Genomic DNA, 9,019 nt, shown 5'->3' on the forward strand with positions numbered 1-9,019 from the left:
ATGGTTGGTGAAGAGGTTGAGGGACAGTTACTCACTGTGTTTATTCAACACACACTGCTGACTCCCACTGCATATCAGGCTGTGTGCTTGCTGCCAGGGCCAGTTGACAAAAGAGATTAGAATTTCAAGGAAATGCCCTAGGCTATCCTGTTGCATTAGGACCACAGGCTTGCCCAGCAGTACAGGAGGGTGGGTAAGAATGGGGGTTGGAGAGTCTGGCACCACCACCTAATAACCTCAGGGGCATATGATGGTTAGAGACTGGGTCAGATGCTAAAAACAATAACCAGAAATAACCCAGGTTTATTAAACAAGATAGAAGTTTGTTTTTCCTTCATTTAAGCAGACGTGCCTGGAGGGAGGCAATATGAAGCTGGTACAGCAAGTCATGGTCATCAGGGGCCCAGACTCCTTCTGCCCTCTGCCCTGCCATCCTTAGCTTCTGGCTTCCTTTGTTGAGGCCCATGACTTGGTGCTGGAGCCTTAGCCATCAGACCCGTGCTCCAGGCAGGCAGCAGGAAGCAGGCGGGAGGAGTAAGAAAAAAAGCCCATGTAAGCCCACACCCTTATTAAGAAGCTTATTTGGAAGTCCTACCCAGTGACCTCTGCTTCTCTGCTTCCATTTTATAGGGAAAAGCTGCCTGCAAGGGAGTCTGGAAAATGTAGAAAAATGTAGACCTTGAGCTGCCCGTATTGCCTGCTTAAACGAAGTCAGGCTTCTCTTCACAGGTGAGAAGGGGCTTTACATCCTGCTGGGTACCTGGCTGTGTCTGCCGCAGGGCCACACCTTGCCTGCCTCCCCAGTACTGGGGGATTAAATAAGACGAGAGCCTGCAAGTGTCACCTCCCCTTCGAAGCCTTCTTTGGAACAATTGGGTATTTTTTTTTTAACTTATGGATCCCACAGCACGTTATTCCCACCCAAATCCTGCCACTGGCTGGGGTTTGTTATCACTTTGCACGACTGTCTCTCCACTGGACTTTGAGGCCAGGGGTGAGGCCTAATTCGCCTTTGCAACTAGAGTGCCAGCACAGTGGAGATTCTCAATCAATTCTTATGGAATAAATCAAAGAATCTCCCTCTATTCCTTTCTTGATTTAACTTCCTGAACCAATTTTATTTCTAAATCCAAATAGCCTCCAGGCCCTAAACCTTCATCTTTGAAAAGTCTTTTTTGGGTTTTGGTCTCAGGTCTCAGAAAGAGTAGAAAGAACAATAGCACTGGTCTCAGTCCTTTATTTGCTGTATCACATTAAGAAAATTGCTTAACCTCTCTGAACTTTCGTTTTCACTGGGAAGTAAGGATAATATTAATGATGCCATGTATGTGATATAAAGATTAAATGAAAGTATTCAGCATGTATACATGGACCAGCACTTACCATAGACATAAGCATCTTTGGTCTCCTTTTGATTATTTTTCCCTAATAGAGTTAGCCCAGGCAAGTTAAAAATAACTACCACTTTTTGGCCATTTATTATATGCCAGGTGTTACCTTGAGGTAGTGCCATTAAGATCACCCCATTCCACAGATAAGGATATTGAGGTTCAGGGAGTCACCTAGCTAGAGGACAGAGGTAAAGTCACAGTAGTCTGGCCACGGACTATACATAAGATCATGTTGAATTTGACATGATTTAACTCCAGCATATCCCCATCAACTTTTCCAGTGTCTGGCCATTGACAACCTCTCTGGGTATTCAAGAGCCCCTGTCACTCTGGAGGTAGGCAAGGAAGATGCTGGATCAGTTTACCCACAGGGATGATTTTCTCAGCTTAAAAGTTCCCACAGAACCCAGAAGCTACTCACTCCTCAGAGAACATTATGAAAAGTTTAAAGAGCCTGAGAACAGCTGTGACCTCAGAACTGTTGTCACTGTAAGAGTCCCCCCACCTCATGAAATCCAGCCTGTGCAAAATTCAAACTTATAAAAAAAGATTAGTGAGTGTGCGTGGGAGGGATGATGTACATTATCTAAGGATAATTCACTTTATAAAGTGTGACAGCTAAGCCTTCCTTTATTTGACAATCTTTCCCTGTGCAGTTACAGTGCTTTAATTTTTTTAAAAAATCCCATTTATGTGGAAGTTCATAAGTCAAGTGAATACACCCATGTAATTCTGTGATCTTAATATTGCCAGGAAATTGGTGCAAACACTGCCCTATCTTACCCTTTCCCTTGTATTTTTCTCTTCCAAATTTTCCTCTGAGAAGGTACTTTTTGAACCCAGTTATAAGAAGACCATCATTGAAAACCATTCAATTATCACAATAGAAAGAAGTTAATTTTGGCTGTGCGGGGAGCTTCCAGCAACCACTAGCATCCTTTTCCAGCACTGGAAAATTACAAAGTTTCTTTCCCTACTGTTTTAAAACTCACAGAGCCTTTGGGAATCAGCCTGAAGCATCTGGCCACCAGCCAGTACCCGAGGTGGGGGGGCGGGGGCAGCTCCTAATGACATCACGGAACTTGGAGGCCAGTGAAGGAAGACACAGTTCAAGGAGCTGGCCTCCTGAAGCTGGCCTTGCTTGTTCCTGGGCAAGCTGTCCTAGACGCTCTCTCCAGTGTGCCTTTCTGACCAGACTGCTAGTCATGGGGTGTGAAATGACTGGCCAGAAAGGGCAGAAAGCAGTGGGGAGGAGAAAGGGGGAGGAATGGGGATGAGAATCCATAAAACCATAGAGAGAGAAGTGAAGCATATATTTTCATTACATTTTCAGAAAGTTTAAGCCATACTTGACTATGAAACAAAAGTTATGGATTGCCAAGGGACTAGAAGCTACTTGAACATCACCAACTTCAACTTAAAAAAGAATGAGGAACCCAAGCATTTACAAAATTTTTAAACATGGCCTTCTAGAGGAAACTGCTGCAAGTTTACATTTCAGGAAAACCTGGCCTGCTGAAGTCTCTTCTGACTCATGCTTATGGGCTAGAGCTCTTGCTGGAAAAGGTTGACATTTCCTTGTAAAGCAACAAAATGCAGAGATAGGACCCAGGCAGGGCTTCTCAGAAATTTCCCCATAAGCTCTTCCCCTAAATCCTGCACCAGCTTCTTTTAATGGGGCCTGTCTGGACAAGACCAGTAGGAATTTAGGACACAGATTTAAGGAGGCCCTCACTCTCAGGGTTGTTGCAGTACATGGTCTTCCCTGACAGTGAGGGCCTCCTTAAATCTGGCTCCTCAGACCATTGCTTTGCTTCCTTTCCTCCCAGCCCTGCCTTTTAAAGTCTCCACTCAGCACTCAGCGACCCCCATTCTAAATCCCTAGGTTTTGGATTAGGGTGTAAGATTTCTAAAAACTCCTTGGGTGATTCAGATGTGTAGCCAGGAAGGAGAGACACTGCTTTAAGTGAACAAGGGAAAATTCAAGGAATCCAACTAAAAGCCTTGCATGTTAACTGGGGCAGGAAATTCTTATCAAATTCATTTTAGTTCAGTCATTTTGCTATATTATAGGTCACAAAAGGTCCCATATCCAATTGCCAGGTAAAATACAGGTGCCCAGTGAATTTGAATTTCAGATAAACAACAAATGATTCCAAATCTAACTAGGCATCCTATATTTCTGTTGGCTAAATCTGGTGATCCTCATTTTGCCTGATGTGTCAAAGTATGTGGACTTGATTATGCAGGGCAGCGTTTCCTAGTTTGTATTACAGAACTATGTTTTGGATATAATGTGTATTATACTAAAAGAAAAACCTCCATCGTCAGCTAAGTTTGGCAAACATTGGGTTAAACCAAGTTAACCTGGGTTTCTTGACTATAAAAACATCTTTGAGGTTTTAATATGTAAATAGGCATTGTGTCCCTTCAAGTTGGAGAATTAAGGAGTTCTCAAATTTACATACCTTGGGGACATCTTAAATAACAAATATTCCAGAGATTTAAATATGGAAAACACTACAGTGAGAGGTGGGGTGCTACTGAAGGGCTCTAAGCCGGCAAGTGACAGAGCCCAGTGATTGAGACAGATCATTTGGCTTTTAGAAGTATTGATTTTGAGAAGGACATTTCGGAAAGCAAAGAACTAAGAGAGAAGGTTCTATTGGTTTGCTAGAGCTGACGTAACAAAATACCACAGACTGAATGGCTTAAATGACAGAAATTTATTTTCTTATACTTCTGGAGGGTAAAGTCTAAGATCAAGATGTCAGCAAGTTTGGTTTCTTCTGAAGTCTCTCTTCTTGGCTTGTAGACAGACATCTTCTCTGTCTTCATGCAGTCTTCCCTCTATGCATCTTTGTGTCCTAATCTCTTCTTGAAAGGACACTAGTCATATTGGATTAGGAAACACTCATAGGACCTCATTTTACCTCAATTACCTCTTTGAAGGTTCTGTCTCCAAATATAGTAACATTCTGCAGATCCTTGGGGCTAAGCTTTCAACATATGAATTTGGTGCAAGAATACAATTCAGCCCATAACAGAAGCTATTACAATAATCCTAGTGGAAGATGACAAGGTTATTAATTAAGTTAATGGCAGTGGGAATGTAGAGAAAAGATTGGATCCTAGAAATATTGGAGGTAGAACTGAAGGGACAGATGAATTGATTAGATGTGGTGAATGAGCAAAAATAAAGCATAGTTTCTAGCACAGACTAACACTCAAATATATTTATTTCCATCTCTTCTCTGAGTCTGGAATAGAATCTTTCATATACCAAAAATTTATACTCTTAGTGCAATGTTGGTGTGGGATTGAATTCATCTCAGAGACAGAAGCATGAACAACATAGTTATTAAATATTTCCTCCTTACTTCAAAAAATGTCCACTAGTCTTGTATTGGGATGATTGACTAATCTCTGAATCATCTCTTCCCACCCCCGGAAAAAAGTATTGAGCATTATGAGAACTGCTGGCTCACCTCTGCCAGATTCATTCTACCTCCAGTGAAGAGAGTTCTGGTGATCTCCATGGAGAACAAAGGCTTGGTGGGGATCAACAAAGTCTTGGATAGACCTGCTCCCTTGGAGGCTATGGTCCTCTGGCCCTTTAAGACACATCAAAGACCAGCCATAGTTCCTACCTTCAACAATAACCTCTGAGAATCGAAATCCTAGTCAAATTTTGATAATATGAAAAAAAATCACTGAGTGGTTTATACAGATGAAAAAGTAGCCAAAAGACATTTTGCATGGCAGCCCTCAGTTCTGCATAATCTACAGAACAAATAAACTCTATAAAAGAAATTCTTAGGATTGCTAGAATGAGAGACTAAAGATCCACAGGTCGATGCACCTTCCAAGTACCAGCCACTAAGCTCTCCCTGGCCTCATTTGGCCTGGGCACCAAGAACACCAATACTGGATGGCTATAGTATGAAGAGGGTGTCATGGTAACACCCTGAAATTCTGACAGACCTACACAAGCTAGGACCCATCTTTGCTGAGGCATACAGAATTCTTGTTGATACAAGTGTTCCTTAAATTAAAAGCAATAAGTTCCTTCTGGTTTAACTTAAAAAAAAAATAGTTGAGAGAACTTGGAATCTTTTTCCTTTGTCTTCTGAAGATTAATGCATTTCTCAGGCTTTTGGCCTTTCTACCTATTAAATAAGAATGCTGGCCAAAGTGCAACCACTACCTATAATCTTCTGTTTTGAGTCTTTAATCTTTCCATGGCTTCTTCCTTTTGGCTTACACTTGAAGTTCACCTCATTCCAAAGATTTTCCCTTGACCAGTCATTTTATAGCACTAATATTCTGCCTTATTGTAGTGCTGGAGTCTTGCCCTGAGCTCCTTATTCAAGTAATAGCTACTTGAAAGGCAAGAAGGAGTTCCTCCGTGACTCTCCCTTGGCTTCTAGCACATACCTCGATTATAGCAAATACTCATCCAGCTGTGCTCAATCTGATGTAGATCTACCACTACCTCCTCTACTTGCAACACTCAAAAATTCCTAGTATGCTCCAATGTTGACAACTTTTCTCATAAAATTTAATTTAAATTCATCTCACAACAATTTAAGTCCATTTTGTACTCCATTTGCAGTACACTGTTTGAAAAAATGGTCAAAATTACCCCCTTCCTTGTATCCATATCCCTTTGTAGTGTGACTTTCCACTTCTACCAGGGATAGAATCTATTTCCCCACCCTTTGAATGTGGGCTGACCATGTGACCTGCTCTGACCAGTGTAAATCACAGCAGGAATGACGCTGTGCCATTTCCAAGCCTAGCCCTTAAGAGGTTTGGTGAGTTTCTGTTCTCTCTCTTAGAATTCTTTCCAGCTCCCACGTGAACAGGAATAAGCTATGTGAATGACCACATAGCCAGGCAGATTTGTTGCCCCTGTTGGCTTTAGCTGATCGCTGATGTCCCAGAAGTGGAGCTCCTTAGCTGACCTGGGGCTGACCATGGATGCATGAAAGAACCCTGCAAAGACCAGAAGAATGGTCTAACTTGCTGATTTGCAGAATCATGAGTTAAATAAATTGTTGCTGTTTTAAGCCACTCAGTTTTCCTCAAAACTTAAATAGTTAACTCCACACCATCCAAAATGTTCAGAGGGTAAGGAACTTCCAGGCAATCCATATGACTCCACAAATTTATGCGTTTACACAATTTGGGTGCTCTAAACTCATAGTAATAAGAGATAAGATCGGAAATAAAAACTAGATAACTGGCTCGTGGACAAATATCTCAACAAACCAGAAATGTATAGTGCTCCAGGAATGAAAGCAAGGAGAGATCACTGGAAGTTTGGTTTCTGCAAAGTAAAGGGAATTTCACTTGAGACAGGAGATGAAAACCTGTTTAGTGCTTGAAGCCAAGGGCTGGTGGGAGGTAGATAACACTCCCACTGTTGACAGTGCATGAAAGGAAGCTTAAAAATAGTTGTCTAGTATGGGGTGCCCAGGTAGCTCAGGTCATGATCTCACAGTTCGTAGGTTTGAGCCCCATATCAGGCTCTGGCTAACAGCTCAGAGCCTGGAGCCTGCTTCGGATTCTATATCCTCCATCTCTCTCTCTTCTCCTCCCTCACTCATGCTTTGTCTCTCTCTCTCTCTCTCTCAAAAAAAAAAAATACACTGAAAAAAATTGTCAAGTATTACCATTCAATCAAGTGTTCTCCTCTTGCTTCCCCTACTGACTTTGCTAAAACTAGAGGTCAGTTCTCAGTCCTCATTTTACTAAGCAGACTTTGATAGAGTTGATCCTCTCAAATTTTCTTCTTTTCTGTGTGAGGATACAACACTTCCCTGCTTTCCCTTCTACTTCATTGGCCACTTTACTCAGTTTTGTTTTTAATGGTTCCCCCTCTTCTTCCCAAACTCGTAATGTTGGAAAATGCTTAGATTCAGCTGTTGGTCCTGTTCTCTGTCCATCTTCACTCATTTAGTGACCTCACCCATGTTCATGGCTTTAAATATCATCTAGATCCTGACCACTTCCAATTAAAATTCCAGCTAAGATCTCTCTTTAAACTCCAGACCCATATATCCAACAGCTTACTTAATATTTTCATTGGATGTCTAACAGAAATCTCAAATTCAAATAAACTCCTGATTTTTCCCTGTCCCAGTATCCCTGCTCAACCCTCAATCTACCCCATCTCAGGGAATAGCAACTCTGAGGCCCCAAACATTGATATAACCATTCTCTCATATCTCTCAACAAATGTACCAGGGAATAATGTTAAATCTACCTTCAACATTTATATAAAATCTGAACATTTCTTATTTCAGATCATGGCTTTTGGCGAACTGTGAGCCTAGGAAAATGAGACAGCCTGCACACAGTCTATGAATGGAAAATGAGTAAATGCTGGCTAAGTGCCTAGATCTATAGTATCTCCAATTTCACCAAAAGATAGACGCTTGACCTGTTTCTAAGCTCAGGTGAGGCAACTGCAAATTCACTATTTGGCAATAAGAAGAGAAAAAAGTTAAAATCTTCCCAAATAAGATTTGGAAAGCTTGCATACCAAAATTCTAAATCCTACCAAAAAAAAAAAAAAAAAAGAGTCTAAGGTTAATGAAGTCAACAAATTACTTATCCTGAATAAAATAGCCTGAAAAATATGTTTAAAATGAGAATATTTTAGAGTATTCAAAGAAATAAAATGGAAGACCAGTTTCCTTTTTTTTTAAAGAGCATGATATGAAAAACAAATAGGCACAAATAAAATAAATTATGTAGACATGAAAAATAAGCTATTTGAGTGGGGGCTGGGTGGCTCAGCTTGTTGGATGTCCAACTCTTGATTTTAGCTCAGGTCACAATCTCATGGTTCATGGCTTCTAGCTCCATGTTGGGCTCTGAGCTGACAGTATAGAGCCTGCTTGGGATTCTTTCTCTCCTTCTCTCTGTCCCTTCCTCTCTCACCTTCTCTCCCTCAAAATAAATAAATAAACATTAAAAAAACGCAAAAAGAAGCCATTTGATATATTTGAACTAAAAATGTTAGTAATTTGAAATAAAAGGTCAGTTGATAGGATAAGCTCTAGAATGAATACAAATACATAGAGAATTAAAGAATTGCAAGGTTGTACTGAGGAATTTACTCCTAGACAGCCAAGGATAGAAAAGATATGAAAAAAGACAAGGACCATAGTTTGGATAGCTCCAACACATGGCATATAGGAGTTCTGAAGAAGGAAAGCAATCTTTGGAGATGTAAATAGCAGAGACTTTTCCATGATTGAAAAAAGAAGAGTCCTCACACCAAAGGAGCTCTCTGAGTACTAAGATGAATAAAGAAAACTCATGCTTACCAGACACATTGAAGTAAAACTGCAGAGTGCTAACATTAAAGAGAAGAGGTCTGGGGCACCTGGGTGATTCAGTTGGTTAAATATCTGACTTAGGCTCAGGTCATGATCTCACAGTTTGTGAGTTTGAGTTACACATTGGGCTCTGTGCTGACAGCTCAGAGCCTGGAGCCTGCTTCAGATTCTGTGTCTCCTTCTCTCTCTGCCTCTCCCCCACTCACACTCATTCTCTGTCTCTCAAAAATAAATAAACATTAATAAAAAAACAGAAGTCAGGAATTTCTGGAGAGG

At 41.0% G+C, this 9,019-nt stretch overlaps 1 long non-coding RNA gene across 1 annotated transcript; it reads left to right on the forward strand.

The window, feature by feature from the left end:
• Nucleotides 1-631: 631 nt before the first annotated feature.
• Nucleotides 632-7,978, forward strand: LOC115301383. Its single transcript, XR_003913097.1, has 2 exons — nt 632-729; nt 7,703-7,978. It is a non-coding gene; the product is annotated as an uncharacterized LOC115301383 (long non-coding RNA).
• Nucleotides 7,979-9,019: the final 1,041 nt, after the last annotated feature.

This window comes from Suricata suricatta, chromosome 9, assembly GCF_006229205.1.
Source record: "Suricata suricatta isolate VVHF042 chromosome 9, meerkat_22Aug2017_6uvM2_HiC, whole genome shotgun sequence".
Classification (NCBI taxonomy): Eukaryota; Metazoa; Chordata; class Mammalia; order Carnivora; family Herpestidae; genus Suricata; species Suricata suricatta.